A 20,731-nucleotide genomic window follows, 5' to 3' on the forward strand; every position below is an offset into this window, starting at 1 on the left:
ACTTTCAAAAGTAACTTGTAACAACACTGTTTAGATATATACCACATAAGAGTAAACCATGGTACAAGTAAAAATAAATAAAAAAATAAATAAAATAAATCAAAGTGCGAGTTGATTTGATATGCACATCAAAACACAAAAATTATATATACACATTTGCATTTACATAACATGTTCAGACACAATTTTATTCTGTTTAATTCAATGTAGTACTTGTCATCTTGTGATTCCTTCAATAATTAACAAACAATTTTGAATAAATATTGTCCCTACACCTTTTTCATTTCATTGTAGCGGTTTAGCCTCCAAAAGTGTACCTTTTGCAATGCCTATGAAGCCTGAAATTAATTTGACTGTGATAAAACCTCATGACAGTAATGATGGGATGCCCTCTGGTGGTCGCATGGCATCTTAAGAGTTGGTTTTGTAATCACATTATTTGGTATACGCACCTGCAGAATGAGTAATCTCCAGAGCAAGCCAGTTTCTGTTTGCTGTTTACTGATAACACGACATGATGTGCAACCAAACATAACTTACAGAAGCGAGCAATCTGTTTAAAACACCGGGTTAGTGAGTGCTGGTATAACACTGATAAAACCTCCGAATTTGCACAGACGAAGAGGGAGCAGGAACTGTTAGAGATACAGCGTGTTTGCTATTCCATTATCCTTTTACAGTCATGCTGAAAATGTCTGCAAGTGTTGTGTTAAGCAAAAACACTACCTGTCTTGTGAACACCAAGTGCATAAATCACTTTGTCTGACATGAGGAAAATGAACTACGAATCCCCGGCTTTTCTTTAATTAAATGTCAGCTCAGTAAAACATTGACAGTAATTCGTTTAAATCTCCAGATGCCCAGCTGAACCTGGTGTGATCTACTGTCTGTGATGATCATTACCGCTGTGCGTTCACTGGCATTGCTATAGGGACTCCATTATGGCAGTGTTTTAGAGTCAGATTTATTATGTTCAAACTGAGTGATTGTTTTATAGACTAGATGACAGAACTTGCTATAGTGGTATCCAAAGAAGATAAAACGGTCATTTTAATGTTAATATCAGATAAAACAGTATTCAAGATGAATACAAGATGAATTAAAGCTTTTTGTTTTCTTATTTGAAATAATTTAATATTTATAATTTATTATAATTGTATAATTTTTTACCCTAATTATATTAGATATAAATTTATTTTTTTATATAAATATGTATTTATTTACATAGGTTGTAAATAGTTGACAACTTAAAATTAAGGTAACACACTTCAGGACATTTTTGAGTTGACTCAACTTTCAACTTAATTATTGCACTTGACTCGATTTAAGTTGAGTAAACTCAAAAATGTCCTGAAGTTTGTAGCCTTATAATTTTAAGCTTAGTCAACTTTTTTACAGTGCAGATGTGTAAATAATTTAAAGATATAAAAATATCTTGGATGATTTTTCCCTTAAATTAATTAATCATTTAATTTATTTACATATTTATTTGTTTTTATAACAATATTTACACAGGCCTACACTGTAAAAAATAAAGTTGATTCAACTTAATACTTTAAGGCAACAACCTACAGGACATTTGAGTTGACTCAACTTTCAACCCATTTACTGCACTTGACTCGATAAAATTTAAGTCAACACAAAACTGCCTGAAATTTGTTTGCTTAAAATTTAAAGCTGAGTCAACTTTTTTACAGTGTAAATGTGAAAATAATTAAAAAATATAAAACTATCTTGGATTTCCTTTAAATGTATTTTTAATTATTATTTATTTACATATTTATTTATTTTTATAAAAAAATATGTATTTGGTTATATAGGCCTACACTGTAAAAAATAAAGTTGACTCAACTTGAAATTAAGGCAACAAACTTAAGAACATTTGCGTTCATTCAAATTTCAACCCATTTACTGCACTTGATTCGACTTAAGTTGAGTAAACTCAAAAATGTCTTGAAATGTGTTGCCTTAATTTTTTTTAAGTTGAGTCAACTTTCTTAACAGTGTATTTATTTTTTAAAAATAACATTTATTTATTTATTTTAATAAAAAAAAATGTTTGAATCGAAATGGCTAACAAATGTTAATGGATTTAACTTCTGTGTTTTAAATTTTTTTCAGTAGCTACTTGGCTATTTTTATTTCTTTTTTGCCAGTAAGTATGAGCTCAATTATGAATCATTAGACATTCCTTAGGAACAAATACCATTTCATTTAATTTGTGAACAATTTCCAAATATTTCTGGTCAGTCTACGCTAACATACTTTTTTCAAAACAGTTAAACTTAAAATCAATATAACAACATTATAAGACTTGTTTTTTTTCTACAATGAAATATACAGTATTACATAAACTTAAAAAAATTGAATACTACCAAAAGACGTAGCTAAAAAAACTGCACAAGAGCTTTCAATTTGATCTCTATCTATACAAAAGAGAACAACTTGAGAAAGATTTTGTAAACAGAGACTATTTAACAGAAATTGCAGTTGATTCCAAACAGTAGAGAAAAAGGAGAGTCATTCTTGTATTAAAAATTAAAGTGTATTCTTGTTCAAGAAATTTGAATTGTAAAGTGATCTTGTTGGATCTTTTCACTACTTTTGAAACAGATAAACAACACATGCTCCAGTTTACCCTCAAGATAAAGGCTACTTAAGGAATCACACTTACCTTTTACAGGTTCTTCTAGATATTTTGGATGGGTGAGGTGTCCATGTTGCAACAGCTACCGGAGTGCCTCAGGGCTCAGTGTGTGGACCTCTTCTCTTCTCCAACTACACATCAATAAAATCTGTCATTAAGAAACCTTAAAAGGGATAGTTTATGCACCTGCAGCTTCTCCATGATGGATGTCCAGCATGCTTCAGTCTCTGGCGCCTAGACTGCAGCTCTGCACAAAAAATTTATCCAGAGTAGGTTGTGCCCAATGAGCCTGGTTTCTCTAGAGTTTTTTTCCGTACACTTCCGACAATCGGTGAAGTTTGTTTCTCGCCGCTGTTGCCACTGGCTTGCATGGTTTGTGACTTGTGGAGCTGTGCATCAATGGATTTGCTCTTCAGTGTTTCAGGAACTTAAGCCACAATTAACTGAACTAAACCAAATGTCAACTCTGTAAACTGGACTGACCCTGTTTCAATTTACTAGAACTTCTATGTTAAGCTGCTCTTACACAATCTGCATTTTAAAAGTGCTATATAAATAAACATGAATTGAAGAAATATTAAAATTCTGTAATCATTTACTTACTTTTGACTCCAAACCTGTTTGTGTTTCTTTATTCTGTTGAACACAAAACTAGACATACTAAAGAATGGCAGAGATAAAAAAAATAAATAAAAAAAAGAACAGACATCCATCAAACTTTGTATTCTTACTATGGACACCAGTGGCTGTTTTTTCTTCCAATATTCTTCAAAATATCTTGTTTTGTGTTCAAAAAAATAAAAAAAAAAGGAATTTCAAAACAGTGAGTATGGATTAATGGTGAGAAACAATAGTTGAACTATCCCTGCAACTGCTATGTTGATGACACTCTGCATTTTATTCAAACTTGATCCAGCAATAGCTACTCGCATCTCAGCACAAACTTACAGACATTTCTTGCTGGATGAAAGACATTCATCTTCAACTCAGCCCTGCAAATCTGCATGTAATATAAGTAAACCAACAATTCCTCTAAACAGTTCATGCTTACACTGTAAAATAAAAATCCATTATTTTGGAACTTGGAAACACAAAGTAAAATAACTCAAAAAGATTACAGGAAATTTTTGTAATTTAACAACCATTATTTTACTTTTTTTTTTTTTTAAACGTAAAAAAAAAAAGCATGTTAACCTCTTAAGGTCCAAGGTGTTGTTTTTTGTTTTCATGCTGTTTTCATTTCTCTTTGCTGTTTGGACTTATTGGAACCTAATTAAAATAAAACCAAATTATCACGTTTTGATATGATGTACTTTTACAGAAAAATCATGTCCATGTGGACTCGGGGTCCGAATTTATATAAAACACTTTTTCCTGACTGTTTTTTTAATGTATATATAATATTTACATTTTTTGAACATTTACATTTGACTATCAGATATTAAAAACAACATTTTTTCCCCATTTTGGACCGTTAAAAATAGTGCTTGTGACATTTCATATGCTGCAAATCAGTTGCAGGAGGACACTGTAAGTCTGTAACAAAATATAAAGCATTCAAAATATTTTAAATAGCCACTTAAGAGCTAAAATGTGCTGTCCACATATGTGGCCACCAAGCCCTATTTCCCATAATTTAAAAACAAGTTTTTTGAACAGTTTTGAAATTTCACAGTAGATTTTTTGTATTTCTTGAGCTTAAAATATGTAATATCAAACTGTATATAAATATTGTGGAAAGTTACACAAAATTATACATTTTATTCTCCAAATGCTTGCATTCTTGTAGTGAACAGCACATTTTGGTGCCACATGAGGCACAACAATAACTTTTATGGACCTTTACATTGGTTGTTGCGTGTCTATCTAGCTTTAGGCATTTTCAAGTCATAAATATTCAAGTCTCTTTTTTTGGTCAACACTTCACTTATTACTAGTGGTCTCCATTTATGTTATATTTATCTATCATATATATGTATGAAAAACATACTTGATATAATGTTTGTTAGATTAACAACACTGTAAAGCCCAAAAGTCAATTTTATCAAATGAAATGAGTGTAGTTTTATGTAAAAACTAGTGTAGTAAAATTTACAGAAAGCTAATTCTACTTCTTTGAAAAGATTTTGAGGGTGACGCAGTGGCACAGTAGGTAGTCGCCTCACAGCAAGAAGGTCGCTGGTTCGAGCCTCGGCTGGTCAGTTGGCATTTCTGTGTGGAGTTTGCATGTTCTTCAGCGTTCGCGTGGGTTTCCTCTGGGTGCTCTGGTTTCCCCCAAAAGTCCAATATATGCAGTATAGGTGAATTGGGTAAGCTAAAATAAGAATGTATGGGTGTGTCCCAGTGGTGGGTTGCAGCTGGAGGGGCTTAATGAATGAATGAATGAATGAATGAATGAAAAGAGTTTTGAACTCAGTGTTGAAGGTTATTGGGTTAATTAAATACCTCATTATTTAAATGGAGTAAGTTCACAGCACTCATGTAGATTAGTTGTTAACTCAAATGGTTTGTAGCAATCGGTTTCCACACATGGTTTGAGTTGCCTTAACTAATTGGGTTTGAAAAAACTCAGTTTTTACTTTTTTTTTTTAAAATGATTTGTTACAATTTATTTCCTCAAATGTTGTTTGGGGTTTTACAGTGTATGACTTGTCACATCACTTATAAACTGTTTATCTTTTTGTTGTTCAGATTGCTTTTAATGTTTTATTTGTAAGGCAATTTAGATAAAAGCATCTGCTAAATAATAAATAATGTAAACATGTTTTCCCAGATCTTTGCATGAACAACAGTTTGTGTTATGGAAGAATGAACTGATTTGACAAATGTTTGAAGTATTTGGGGAGTTTTATTGTGCATTTTAAATGTGTAATTAGCTGTAATTAGTTGGTAATGAGAATTGCAAAGATTGTTTTGGAAAAGTGATCAAAAAAATGAGAAATTGGTCTTTGTAATTGTTAATAAAGTATCCTAAATTTATTAATCGCCAACTACTAAAGTTTCTGGAATTAAGGAATCTAATCATTTTAACTATTTAAATTATTAAACTAGATTATGTTTAGCCACTGTCTGTTTAAGCAGAAAGTAAACGGCAGAGGTACCAGAAAGATTTTTCTGGCTAGGGGTAATCTAGCAATCAACATTCAGTTGCAAAATACATACAAAACAAAATATACAGTACAATACATACACACAGCAGGCGGAAAACAAGTTTCATTTTGTCATAACAATGTTGCCCACTGTCAGTATAAAGACACTGTGGGAGCCTGCTAAAGCGGACAAACTAAAATATATATTCAACAGTGTGCAAAATGTGTGACAGATGATATTCTGTGAAAAAAAGTTGGGCAAAAATAAAAAAAATTATGAAAATAATGTAACATTCTCTTATCACCCGCATTTTAGAGCTTCTTGATGGCCGAAAAGAACCCAGTGGAAGATCTGATGTCTGTAAGTGAATGTGGTATATTCTGATGATGAAATGTCAGATACATCTAAATATGCATCTAATCTTACCTTCTTTCTACACTGAGAAAGACTGCACTTTTCAAATCTGAGGATAAGGCAATAGTTTTCACATTTATTCATTTTGATGAAATATAGGACTTACAACTTTTTATTTAATTTGCTAATATAGCATTAATTTGAATCAAAAGGTCAAGTAAAACCATACTTGTGGTAACATTTTTAGAAAATGGCATTAAAAGTTTAATGCTTAAATATATAAAAAATTACACATCGTCTAAAGTAAACCTTACCAGCACTGATACAGAAAAAAGGCGATTAACTTTTTAAAATTTTTTCGAAGGAAGTCAATTCCTGCTTTTTTTTCCAATATTAGTCAGAATATCTTGGTGAAAAAAATTTATAAAACCACTTGAATGTGAGTAAATGGTGAGGAAATGTTAATCGTTTGTGTGAACTATCCCTTTAACATGGTTTGATTGCTTGTTTACTTTTAACCATTCATTAAAAATTTCAATATATTTTACAGTCCTACTTCTTAAACGCCAGTTGGTGTTTCTGTGTGGAGTTTACATGTTTTCTCCATGCTAGCATGGGTTTTCCCCAGGTTCCCTGATTTTCTTCCACAGTCCAAAGATATGCAGTATAAGTGAATTGATTTAACCTAGTTGGCACAGTATATACGTATTTAGTTCTAGGCCTCCAACACACAAACATATGCGTTCAGTTAGCGGTCTATAACGCCATGGCAACTGCCAATATTCAATAACAGGACCAAAGAACTAATTCAGGGGAGCTTTTAATACTTACCTGAGCTCAAACTTCACTCTCACCCTACAAAACGAGAAGAAGCCCCAGGTTCGAGAATCTTCTGATGCAAAGCAGCATGTCAAAAACACCTTCTAATTAATCATCAGCTAAGAGCAAACTCTGATAGATGGATGGATGGATGGATGGATGGATGCTAATTTAGGGAGATAGCATGTTTACCATTAGAAGCTGGTTATTTTCACAGACTGTTGCCACACAGTGTGTTTAAACCCCTTATAAAATTGATTGTTGCATATTAGGTCTTCTTTAATCAAACAACCAATCAATCCATTGATGACTGAATATTAGTAAATTATGTCAGGAACACAGTAAGCATCATTTTCTATTAATAATTCCGATCAACATGACTCCCTCGGCTCATGTTCCAAGCATCTAGGACTTTGGGGTTTAAATCTACTTACCTAGAAGCCACCAAGCTGTTATGAGCAAACTGTAATCTTCGCCAGTGTCAACATTAAGAGGGGAAGATATCAAAAAGGGGACACATCCACAGAGAAAAGCCACACGAGCCAAAACACCTCTAATTGCAGAAAGCTGTTGTAGCAAGCTGCCATTTCCAGTCCCTGCCTTCCTCAGCACTGTCAGCCCTCAACATTAAATGAGTCTTAACACCTCTATACAGCTGTTCCCTCAACCTCCACTTCTTTCCCAGCACACCTCTCAATTACCAGATACTGTTCCCTCCAGTGAGGGATCCGTAGACGGTGCCACGCAAAGCGCCTCGCAAATTCAATCTTCGCCATCTCTCTCTAATTACACCGTGATGAGGAGCAAAATGGGAATCTGCCATGGAGCACATTCCAATCCCATGCACGGATGAGGCCGCTAAGTAATTGAGCTGATACAGGTGCCAAAACATTGACAAAACGCCTTGGGTGTTTTGTCTGAAAATCTTCTGGCCTTTGTAGAAAGGCTGCAGGCAAGGATTGTGCGAATGAAGCTGATGAAATGCTCACCCCACAGTGACAGATTTAGAGGAAAGAGTACCCAAAAAAAATAATAATAACCATGTCAACGGCTGCAGTCTATCCTCCAGATTTAAGAATAAATAGCCAGCAATTCATTATCAACTCAAGATCAGAAACAGACGCACCGCAGTGTGTCTCATTTTAGCTGCACTAGGTAAGCTGACAAGATTATATCTTACTGTAGCTCTCTGGATAATCAAACCAACTTTAACCAACCGCCTCTAACGAAACCTCACACTCTTAAATTCCCACACAGTAATCTGATAAATGGCAATATATGCTGTTTATATATATGCTGTTTATATATATATATATATATATATATATATATATATATATATATATATATATATATATATATATATATATATATATATATATATATATATATATATATATGAGACATACAAGTTCATATTTGGATTAAGCTCTAAATAATCTAGCTCCTGTTTATCTAACCAACCTTCTGTCTCGCTACGAACCAACTCGCTCTTTAAGATCTCAAAACTCAGGGCTTTTGGTAGTACCTAGAATAGCAAAATCAAGTAAAGGAGGTCGAGCCTTCTCTTTCATGGCTCCTACACTCTGGAATAGCCTTCCTGATAACGTCCGAGGCTCAGACACACTCTCCCAGTTCAAAACTAGATTAAAGACCTATCTGTTTAGTAAAGCATACACTCAATGCATCACCTAGCGGGTTCCACACTGGCTTCTGCATCTTGCTTATATACACTATGAACAGCAGCTACGCTAATTATTCTCTTTATTCTCTATTTTCACCTGGGGATACTCATCCCGAGGTCCTCAGATTAGGCGTAGTCACTGATTGGATCCAAGACCAGCGACGTGATGATCCCAAGGATTCCATATCCGGGACCAGGCCATATCCTGAGCTGCTGCTGCGCTGATGGTCGTGGGGAGTGGAGAACATGAGTCTGATTCCAGCAACGCTCCAGGGACAGACGAGTCTTCATTGAGGCCATCTTCCAGCATAAACCACGGCGAATGAAGTTCTGCACAAGACTTTTGGCCAGCGGAGAAATTAAAATGGTCGTGCCCAACTGAGTCTGGTTCTCTCAAGGTTTTTTTTCTTCACTCCCATCAGGTGAAGTTTTTTTTCCCTCTCCGCTGTTGCCACTGCCTCGCATGGTTCAGGATTGGAGGAGCTACGCATCGATGAATTGGCTCTTCAGTGTTTGAACTCTCAGTAATGATTAAATCACACTGAACTGAGCTAAACTGAACTGAACTGAACTTAAACACTAAAACCTGAACCACACTGTTCCAGTTACTGAACCACACTGTTCCAGTTACTATGACCATTTATGTGAAGCTGCTTTGACACAATCTACATTGTAAAAGCGCTATACAAATAAAGCTGAATTGAATTGAATTGAATTTCACGTGTTTGTGATATACACTCACCGGCCACTTTATTAGGTACACCTTACTAGTACCAGACCCTCTTATACCTTTAGAACTGCCGTAATCTTTCATTGCATAGTTTCTACAAGGTACTCAAAATATTCAAGATCATGTGCCTGAAGCCTACTGTTAAAGCCCATGACATACACCTGTTTACTTTTTATCTCAGAATCTTTCACATATTTTCTTTTTTGAAACCAATATAAAGTGTAGTTTTGTTGTTTTTTGGCTGTGACACCTCTATTTATGTACAACAAGTCTCATGAGACATGAAGTAAAAAACTTTATAAAAATTTATAAAGTTAGTGACTACTTATTTATTCTCAAACAGACTTCAAACTACATAAATATATCTATATATTTTCTTCAAAATTGGTAGACTACTGCCTATTTGTCATCTACTGTATCCATGTCTTTACATTTGTAATTTTAATGGTTAAAAAAAGTTTACAATTTTTTAAATATTGTACATATATGATATAAACAGTTAAAGTCAGAACTATTAGCCCTTCTAAATTATTAGGCCCCTGTATATATTTTTGTTTAACGAAAAAAAAGATTTGTCCATCACTTTCTAAACACAAGTTTTAATAACCAATTTCTAATAACTGATTTCTTTTATCTGACAATACATAATATTTTACTAGATATTTCAGCTTAAAATGCAATTTAAAAGCTTAACTAGGTTAAATAGGATAATTAGGCAAATCATTGTATAACGACGGTTTGTTCTATAGACAATTGAAAAATATAAATATATATTGACCTTAAAAGGGTTTAAAAAATAAAAACTGATTTTATTCTAGCCAAAAAAAACAAAACAAAAAGGGTTTCTCCATAAGAAAACATTAAATACTGTGAAAAATTCCCTGCTCTGTTAAACAATTTGGGAAGTACTTGAAAAAGAAAAATAATTCACAGGAGGGCTAGTAATTTTGACTTTAACTCTATGTAAAATCAAAGAACTTGTTTGTCATTTATTTAATTTGCATATATTTCCATGTCAGATTTCTATATGAGATTCCTACAGTAAATACATCGGCATGAGATGCAACATCATTAGATTGCAATGATGTGGAATTTATCTTGGCCCCGTACTCCCTAAATGAAGAGCTACAGCACTGATAACCTGCTTCCTGCTCTGAATGATGATGAGGACGAGAGGAAGACTAATATAGCAGTCTGCCCTATTTGATCTCTTTTGGTCTTAATTAACTACTTCACGAAACGCCACCTCAAGCATCATAAATATACGTCTGCACAACACGTTCAATTATGTGCATCTGGTTTGACCTCTGAATGAACTTCTATTTAAAGTGATCGTTTATAGTTCTTTAATTTACTGCAGTTTAATTTCAAACCATTAATTAAACGGTGAAATATTGTACCTGAGGTGCACTAATAATAAACTGAGGATAATAAGTTTGTCAAGACAAACTTTAACGATGTGATGAAGCCATGCCAAAAGTTTAAGAATGACTTAATAGATATTCAATTTAACTCAGGTTTATGTGTATAGCTTTTTTCACAATAATTATTGTTTGAAAGCAGCTTTACAAAAGGTGCACACTGCATAACTATCAAATTTGGAAAAGGTAAGGTTATTAGTTACCACAACTTTATTGGTTACTAATTAAATGGTAACAAATAGCTTTTAACAGTAAAAGTTAAAATACAGTATATTAGGTACACCTTAATAGTACCGAGATGGACCCCCTTTTGCCTTCAGAACTGCCTTACTCCTAAGTCGCATAGATTCAACAAGGTACAGGAAATGTTCCTACGAGTTTTTGGTCCATATTGACATGATAGCATCTGAGTTTCTGGTGCCTTTCTATCATCTCAGACCAGTCTGGCCATTTGACCTCTGAAAAAATGTAGAAAGAAAGAAAGAAAGAAAGAAAGAAAGAAAGAAAGAAAGAAAGAAAGAAAGAAAGAAAGAAAGAAAGAAAGAGACAGACAGAAAGAAAGACAGACAGACAGACAGACAGACAGACAGACAGAAAGAAAGATATAAACAAACAGACAGACAGAAAGAAAGACAGACAGACAGACAGACAGACAGACAGACAGACAGACAGACACAGACAGACAGACAGACAGACAGACAGACAGAAAGAAAGAAAGAAAGAAAGAAAGAAAGAAAGAAAGAAAGAAAGAAAGAAAGAAAGAAAGATTTTTTAAAATAAAATTACTTGTTTTCCTTGCTCACATTGTAATGCTGCGGTTACATTAGAGTTTGAGCGCGTGAAATTCTGTTGTACGGAAATGCAGAAAGGGGCGGGATTAAATGAGATGATTAGACTTTTTAAAAAAAAGCATGCAATTGGTCCATATTTTAAATTTTTGTCCAGAGAGGTCATGTTTTGATCTTCGATTGATCTCACACAGCCACTTAATGCAATTTCACAGGCCAGTGTTCACCATGCGTGAACTTTAACGCAGCGAACGGTGAAACTTAGCACACAAGCTTGAGTTTCTGGTCCGTCACATTTGCTTGTGTATGATTGTTTGTCTAAGGGGCAAAAAGTGCAGTTTGACCACGGCATTAGTTTTGAAGTTAATCAATATGTTTTTGTTAACTCAATTCGAATGGAAAAAAGAAAAAAAAACTTGTTTGTTTTGGTAATCTTTAATCAATATTTAACAATTTGCTTTCTCTCTGGAATTACAGTCTTTATCTGATGAAGTCAGTTTGACAGCTAGGGTGAAATATGCTCAGCCACTCCAGTGCAAAACTGAAACCCCACCCCCCACTCAACATTGCCTTTGAGTTGAAAATACGTCATCACACCAAATTAAAAGTCTCCACCAATTTCTGCTTCATACAGACTTTAACAATGACCTTCACAACGAGGAAATTAGACGACTACTCTGGTTCACCCTAATGAGTGTGCCAAGAATGTAATTAAAATACACTAAATACCAGAAATGCTTTAGAAATGATATGCTTGGGGTCATATTCAGGTGTTGCAGGGGGGGCCCTTGATAGGCCCTTGAAAATCTGGGTATTAAAGAATAGCTCAAACAGCTCCACTGTCTACTTAAAGCTGTCTTCGTAGTGGAGAAAATTCCCATTAATTGGAGCTGAGAGAACTGTGTTCTCTCGAGGGTGACATGGTTAATGATCTGTTCCCATTGTGCACAAACCAATTAGCCTGTGTGACCCCAGACATGGCGTCTATGCCATAACACTATAGCAGGTTCTTGCGGCTGCCATGCACTGTCTTATCTACAGCCACCAATCCGAGGCTAGAGGCAGTGCATTATGGGCTTGCAAGAGCCGCATGATGAAATTGCAGGGAGGGTCAATTATTGAGAGATATAGAGAATGCTGGGGAAGAAATATTGAGTTTAAATGGAGACTGCTTAACCCCAAAAGTCTTGGTAATGTTTTTAAAGTTCAGGAACTTGCATACATCAAGTATTCTTACACATTCATTCATTCATTTTCTTGTCGGCTTAGTCCCTTTATTAATCCGGGGTCACCACAGCAGAATAAACCGCCAACTTATCCAGCAAGTTTTTACACAGCGGATGCCTTTCCAGCCACAACCCATCTCTGGGAAACATTCACACACACACACACACTACGGACAATTTAGCCTACCCAATTCACCAGTACCACATGTCTTTGGACTGTGGGGGAAACTGGAGCACCCGAGGGAAACTCACGCATAGGCAGGGAGAACATGCAAACTCCACACAGAAATGCCAACTGAGCCGAGGTTCGAACCAGCGACCTTCTTGCTGTGAGGCGACAGCACTACTTAATGTGCCACTGCCTCGCCCATTCTTACACATACTTGTTCTAAACTCACACCTAGTACTTTTTCTTTGGTCTAGACCAAGGTTAAAAATTACATATTGCAGTATAAAAACAGTCATGTGACAATAATCACATTAGTCATTGACTAAAAAAATTTCCTGAACTGCATTTTGATTGGTCAGAATTAATGAACAGCATATTCATGTGAGCAACACACAGAAGTAAACAACGAGTGGAGGAAAAGTCAGCAGACACTCTGGACCTCCTCACAACTCCACATTTGTCTAAGAACTGCAGTAAATTGTCAAATAACTTTTTTTCTCATGCAGCAGTGACTACGGCAGCTGCTTTAGTCCAAAATTCAAAGTACTTTTTGCATTTGGTTCAGCTTGAGGTAGGTTCAAGTTCTCATCATAAACAAACACCTCAGGGTTTGAAACATACCGAGACCACCTCTTCGAGCAGGTTTTTGTACACTTGTTTAATCTGCATTCGGTGTGCACCTGCCTCTTTCACACCTTTCCAAACAAACCGCACCAAAAAGGCAAACAAACTCTGGTACATTAACCGTTTTCATAAACTGATAATGACTTCCTCACTAGCCAAAAGTGAATATCAAATTTAACTACAAGAATCTCAAGGGCTGGGTTGAATATTTTAAGTCTTTTCTTCCATATTATGAAGTACATCTGAGTGAAAAAAGTTTAGCAGAAAAAAAGATGCTGCACAGTCTGTTGAGGTGTCTTATTAGTCACGCATGTGATTGACAGATTGCAAGAACTAAAAAAAAAAGTTATTTATTTCCCTTCAACATTACCAAGGCACGTAGAGTTATTACAAAATATTGATGAGCATGGTTAAATACCTTAAAAACACTCAAATGCTCCATTAAATATGAATGTGACAAAAAAATACATGCTCTATAAATGTATTTTTAAAAAGCAGCATGTTTGTGTTTTTATCAAGGCTGTCAACTCTCACACATTCAGCATGATACTCAGGCAATTGACACTATTCTCACACTCTCACACCTCACGTCCATTTTCTCATGCAGTGAAACTAATGTTTAAGTTATTGCTTGTTATTTTATAATATATGGTATAGTTTAGCAATTTACAGTGAACTTTTGCAGTGACTTGTCACCACCTACTGGTGATGTAAGTGCCCCCGCCCCATCAATTCATAATGCCATATCTGTTCAATTTTTATTTATTATTATTTATTTATTTATTTTTTGTAAAGAGCCCCTATTTTGGGTGTTTGGAAATTACCTTCCATAGAGTGTGCAGCACAGCTAAGTGAATGAAATCATCCAGATGATATTTAAATCTGAAAGTGCACCTTGTTTAAAAATATAGATTTAAAAAAAAAAAAAAGATTCATCTCAAGAGTCGTTTAAATGATTTGTAGTTCATCTGGATGTTTTGTCTGTTCGTATCGATGCTGACACGAAACACTACCAAATATGAAGTGCCGGATCTGGTAAAACATGAACACGCCTTTCTCTTTAGTCACTAACGGAGTGCAAGTGTGTGTGGGACTGATCATTACTGAAGATAAGTGACCGTTCAGGTTAATGCAATAATATAACCGGCAACAGGAGATTCCTTGGCCGTTTGTTAAAGGAAGGATCAGAAAAGACAATTGATGTATGGGACTTTGTCAGAGCCTAACAGAAACTTTATCAGTACACAGCTTGTTTTCTCTAGCTTGCAATATAGGTATTTAAGTGTATTTTGTTACTTGTAATCACTTTACGAGGCTTGTACTGTATCTGGTTAACGATTTATATTCTCATATTGCGTCTAAAGCCAAGTTGAAAATGCGATGTGTGCCACTTACCCTACAAATAGCAATGCGATTGTGCAATCTTCTGTCATTTGTCAAATTTCAAAATTAGTTCAGCTTTTGCCACTGTGTGGATTAATAATGACTGTGTGTTGTTGTTGTCTAAGGAGGGGTTTGGGAACAAACGAATCACTGAACCAATCATATTGGAGTCATTGGGATAATTAGGTAAACATAAATGCATATTTAAAGAAAACTAAAGTGTTTTTTTTTTTTTTTTACCTTGATCTAAGTTTTTAGAATAAAGTATAAATAAAGTATTTTTTCTATATCTATTTTATAGCTTGTGCTATAGGGTAAAGTATCTATTTATTGATTTACTTGTTATTTATTTTATTGGGACCATGTACAGCTTTTTAGCTGCACCAGAGTTAGCTTTTTTTTCTTTGTTTACTAGCATATTAGCAGTTTCGAGGAGCATCAGTCCATAAGTACACATACGTGTACATCATGTTTAGAGACCTACAAAGATGCTGGTTTTACACCCCTTTTATCAAATTTGCATGTTATGACAAATATACAAGGCTTTATAAATATGTAAATCAGAATAAGCTATGAAAAATGATTATGAAATATGAAACTTCTTACCTGATGGACGTTTGTGTATGGCGCTACCACTTGGATCTTCCATTGTGTTCGCCGCCATTTTGAATTTTGACCGTAGAGTGTTATACAATTCTGACACCACTAGATGGCAGTGTAAGTACCTCCATACGTGTCCATAAAACGACCAATTTAAAAAATGAATAAATAAATAAATAAAAATAATATATATATATATATATATATATATATATATATATATATATATATATATATATATATATATATATATATATATATATAAATTTTATACAAATGCCTATATAGTAGGACTCCACAAACCATAAGCACAGATATTTGACGTTGTAAACAAACACAATACCTACCAGCCTAAAAACTGCAAAAATATGACTAGTAGGCTAATTATTCATCCACTCACATAGGAATGCACATTTTGATTTGGACTGTGTTGTATTTGTGTTTTTTATTTTATTTTTTTATATTTTATATTACTTTTTTTTTTTCCTTTTAGGACAAGTTTACAATCATTATTTTGAGCTACTAACTTTTTCACATAAGAGTGCAAGGTCACAATTAGAATAACTTATTCTTCTACTACTGTATACTCTAGCTGAGCAACATGTAGTTGAGCCGTCAGAAGTGAGTAATATTGTGCATGTAAAACAAGGTTGTTTAAAAGAAATGTATTCAAAAGCTGTATAAATATTTCTTAAATAATAATAAACTTCAAGCTTCTGTAAGTGATTCTAGGTACTTTATCTATGGATAAACATATAATGTAATGTAATGTGTATTTATATGGCGCATTAAGTGTGTATGGCCATACACCCAAAGTGCTTAACGATCATTAGTAGGGTCTCTTCACACTACCACCAGTGTGCAGCATCCACTTGGATGATGCGATGACTAGGGGGTGTAGAGAGGAAGTGATACAGCCAATTCAGTGGATGGGGATGATTGGGAGGCCATGATCGGTAAGGGCAATTGGAGGGAATTTGGCCAAAGCGCTGGGGTTACACCCCTATTTTTTACAAGAAGTGCCATGGGATTTTTAATCACCACAGAGCCAGGACCTCGGTTAGGCGTCTCATCCGAAAGACGTTACTCAATGACAGTTTACTGGGACATTAGGACTCACTCAGACTTCAGGCTGAGCGCCCCCTGCTGGCCTCATTAACACCACTTCCAGCAGCAACCTAGTTTTCCTTGTTGCTTAGCTTCAGCGAGTAACCAATCTTGGGCAGCAGGGTGATATAGCTGTGGCCTAGTAGCCATGTAACATTATACATTAATATATTTATAGCCAGTATGCAAAACATACATATACATAACTCATTTTTGGATTCTAAAATCAGATTTCAGCCAAACAGAGGGATGTCAGTTTCAGAGATCTTTTGATTCACTTGATGTGAAATGTTGAACATGTTGAGAAGATAAATATCATACATTTGCCCCTGCCAAGTAATGAAATGTTTATGCTACATCATGCACCAATTGCCGCTTGAGAGAGAAGGATAGAGGCAGTTGCAGATAATGAATACCCTGAAAATATGTCCGTCGAGATTTTCACCGCAAAGTGTAGTCGTTTTCCACATCCCCCTCTCTTTCCTTTAAACACATCTAAATGTTTTCATCCAAGCTCGTTCTCCCACCTGCCTGACTGATCAAAGCTACAAAATGTATACATTCCCTTTGCCTTGTTTTCAGACAGCCCTACATTGTTCAAAGGGGAGCAGTGCAAATTATTAACATCCTTTGCAAACATAGGGCACATTTTTGTGAAGCAAATTTCACAGAGCATAATAAAACACAATCTATATGGCATAAAAATGAAGGCGTGAGATACGATTCAAGATTCAAAAAGTCATGTCAGGTGCATGTACATGCTCAGGACGTGATAAACAAATAGTAAACTTATGTATCCCTTTCTCTTATGTATACCTTTCTCTGTAATAGATTTAATATTTTCAGCATATTACACAATGTTGTCCCATTAAATGTATTTCAGGCTAATAGTTGCTGATGTAAAATAACATAACATGTCTGCGCACACACAGTATGGGCCCACAATCCACCATTGTTGTTTTGGAGTACTCACAGATGCCTAAAACTGTAATGCACAATATTTCTTTTATAGTTTCCATGAAGAATATACCAATATAATTCTCGAAAAAAAATATGATTAAACTTATTTGAATAATGAGCATTTTCAAGCCCCCAAAATGCATTTGTAGTGTAAATAAATAGCCCAAACTAAAAATGGTGGTGTATAACACTAGAGTAGACAATCTTTAAAGAACATCCCTGTTGTTAAATGCATCTAATAGCATATATTCTAAATACACTTTGTTAAAAAATATAGCAAAAGCTTGAAAATGGATCGATCAGTAACATTTCGACCCTTAAAAGCATACACAGGCATCTTCAGGATGTCATTGACCAGCCTCCCCCTTGTTAATTTCTTAATATATTAAAATAATTAATTCATTCCACAATATTATTTATATACAATATTCCAAGTGAACTATAAAACATTGAAGTATGCAGTAATGAAGTGTCTGTTTTCTAATCATGTATGTATTGTATTGTTTTTGTAAAAAGTGTATAAAGTATCTACTGTAGCTAGCTACCCATTGTACACTATGTATTGCATAAATATTATATATATTTTTTCTTGTGCAACAATTATAATGTGTCTAACAGAAGACAGAAACTCCAAAAGGTCTAGAACAAGTGGAGTATGCATGGATAATGACTGCATTTTTATTTTTGGGTGAACTGACCTCTTTAATTCAAAGTATTTGATGACTTAATAAATGAAACTTGCCTTTATTCCTCAAGGTGGCGATGTGTGGTTCACAATGATGACATTTTACTCATAATTATCACAGGCATAAACAAAAGAATATTATTGCCAAAACTTGAAATGGCTTTATTGCGAAGCAATTACTGTACACAGTCGGATTATAAGTGTCAGTTTCACGTAGTGGCAGATCAGGTGAATAAGCTGTTGGTGATCAAAACATTGTTAGAAAAATGTTAAGAATTATAGTTTGGCATACTTTAATGTTTCAGATTATCAAAACAAGTGCAAATATCAGTGAGGATAATACAAGTAAACACATCATGCAGTTTTTATACAAAGGTTTTTTTATTAAGGGAAAATACAAAAATGCACAGCCCTGTGTGTTTGCCACTAAATCTAATAACTGGTTGAGCCACCCTAGGCAAAAAAATAAAAAAAAATAAAAAATAAATAGTAAATAAAACTGCCATCAAGCATTGTGCAATTACTCATTTTAGCCTGTTAATGTGCTGTGAAGAGATTTTGGTCCACAACAGAATTGTTGTAATTCAGCCACAATGGAGGTTTTTCTAGCAATGGACTGCCTTTTTAAAGTCATGCCACAGCATCTCAATTTGATTCAGGTCAGGATTTTGACTAGGCCACCCCAAAGTATTTATTAGTTTTTTTTTTTTCAGCCATTTAGAAGTGAACTTGTAGCTGGATGATAGTATCTGGAAACCACCGACGTCCATAGTAGGAAACAAAATACAATAAAAGTCATTTTTCAAAATGTCTTCTTTTGAGTACAGCAATAGGAAGGATTTCAATTTTTAAGTTTTTGAACAAATGATGACAGAATTTTCATTTTTGGGTAAGCTATGCCTTTAAGTCAACCCAGGCTCATTATAAATACATACCCTGGCAAACATTTCTGGAAAGGGCAAAAGACGTCAGTTTTTTTTTTTTTTTTTTGGAGTTTTTGTTTTCGCAAATCCACCAGAGGCTGCTGTGTACGACTTTTTAGATCTCAATTTCTCTCACGAATGTCATTTGCATCTGCTCTTCCCGTGTGAATCTGTAAATCCACCAGAGGCCGCTGTGTACGTCTTTTTAGATCTCAATTTCTCTCACGAGTGTCATTTGCGTCTGCTCTTCCCGTGTGAATCTGTAAATCCAACAAAGGCCGCTGTTGACCGACTGACTGACCGACCTACCCATCACCCACATACACCCCCTTCCCCAAACCCAACCGATAGTGTTTTCAAAAGCAATTCAGAAAAAGAAAAGCCCTTGCCGTCGCCTGGTTTTTACCACGTTTTCAGATCCTACCATGTTCTCACCCCGTTATTTACTGTTTGTTTGGATTTGTTTTTGTTTTACCTGCTTTCTGAAACCGTTATTCGAATCTCGTCATCACTGTCAACTCCTCGTCTTAAATCCACCAGCATACACAGTGAGCCACTGGACAATCTGGTAACAGCAGAAAAACATGAAAAGAAATAAAAGCCGTCACTGGCTCCATTTTGTTCCGTAGCGTTCATTTTAAAGATGAAATGCAACTATACGTACCTTGGAAAAAGTGGACACATCGATCTCTGGTGGATTTGTGAAAACCTTAACTGCAAAAAAACATACCCCCTGGGACGTATTTTGCTCTCTCCAGATATGTATACGGGGCTATGTATTCACAATGAGCCTGTGTTGCTTTAAGGTGAGACTTAGCCAACCCAGGCTCATTGTGGAAACTTAGTCCCGCGGACGTTTCTGGAGACCGCGGAATACGTCCCGGCGGGTACGTACGGCTGCAGTTTTTGTTTTCGCGAATCCGCAAGAGGCCGCTGTTGTGTGCTTTTTCGGACCTCAGACGCCTCTCGCGAGCGCGAGCTGTACTAGTGTGAACCCGCCGGAGGCCGCTGTCCGACTGACCGGATGATTGACTGCCCGACCGGTCAATCGGCCGACTCGCCCTCCTCCTTCCCTGAACCCAACCAATTTTACCGATCGACCCGCCCGCCCGCCCGCTCGCTTCCCTAAACCCGAGCAACAGTTTACAAAAGCCATCCAAAAAATAAAAGCCCTGATTTTTTTTTTTTCTACCACGTTTTCGGATTTTGCCGCGTTCTCACCTTGTTACGAAACTCGTTTACTTAATTTTTGGGATTCTGTTTTTGTCTTACCTGATTGCTGGAACTGCTCTTCCCCGGACTCGAAACCGGTCGCCGTGGTCAACTCGTCTCTGCATCTCGAGCCTGCCGACGTACACGCTGAGCTGAGTGGACAAACAGGTTGCAGCGGGGAAGCCCTCCACAAGGAGGTAAGGCAAGCGCGAAAGGGAACAGCGTCACACTGCCCCGCAGCGTTCGCTTGAAAAAAATAAACGCAGCCGTACGTACCCCCCGGGACGTATTCCGCTGTCTCCAGAAACG

General features: G+C 35.6%; 1 protein-coding gene across 26 annotated transcripts in view; it reads right to left on the reverse strand.

Annotated features, from left to right (window-relative positions):
- ikzf2 (IKAROS family zinc finger 2) overlaps positions 1-20,731 on the reverse strand; it is a 397,532-nt gene that overhangs the window by 101,705 nt on the left and 275,096 nt on the right. For 19 of the 26 annotated variants that reach the window (XM_068223269.2, XM_073911490.1, XM_073911479.1 and 16 more), the window contains exons 1-2: positions 15,542-15,609; positions 2,675-2,778 (exon numbers count right to left, since the gene is read on the reverse strand). The gene's annotated coding sequence lies outside the window, so the exon portion shown is untranslated. Of the gene's footprint in view, positions 1-2,674; positions 2,779-15,541; positions 15,610-20,731 lie in introns of those variants that run through there. The other 7 variants (XM_073911497.1, XM_073911499.1, XM_073911485.1 and 4 more) reach the window with 1 other exon arrangement.

The sequence above is a fragment of the Danio rerio genome, chromosome 9 (assembly GCF_049306965.1).
Source record: "Danio rerio strain Tuebingen ecotype United States chromosome 9, GRCz12tu, whole genome shotgun sequence".
Lineage (NCBI taxonomy): Eukaryota > Metazoa > Chordata > Actinopteri > Cypriniformes > Danionidae > Danio > Danio rerio.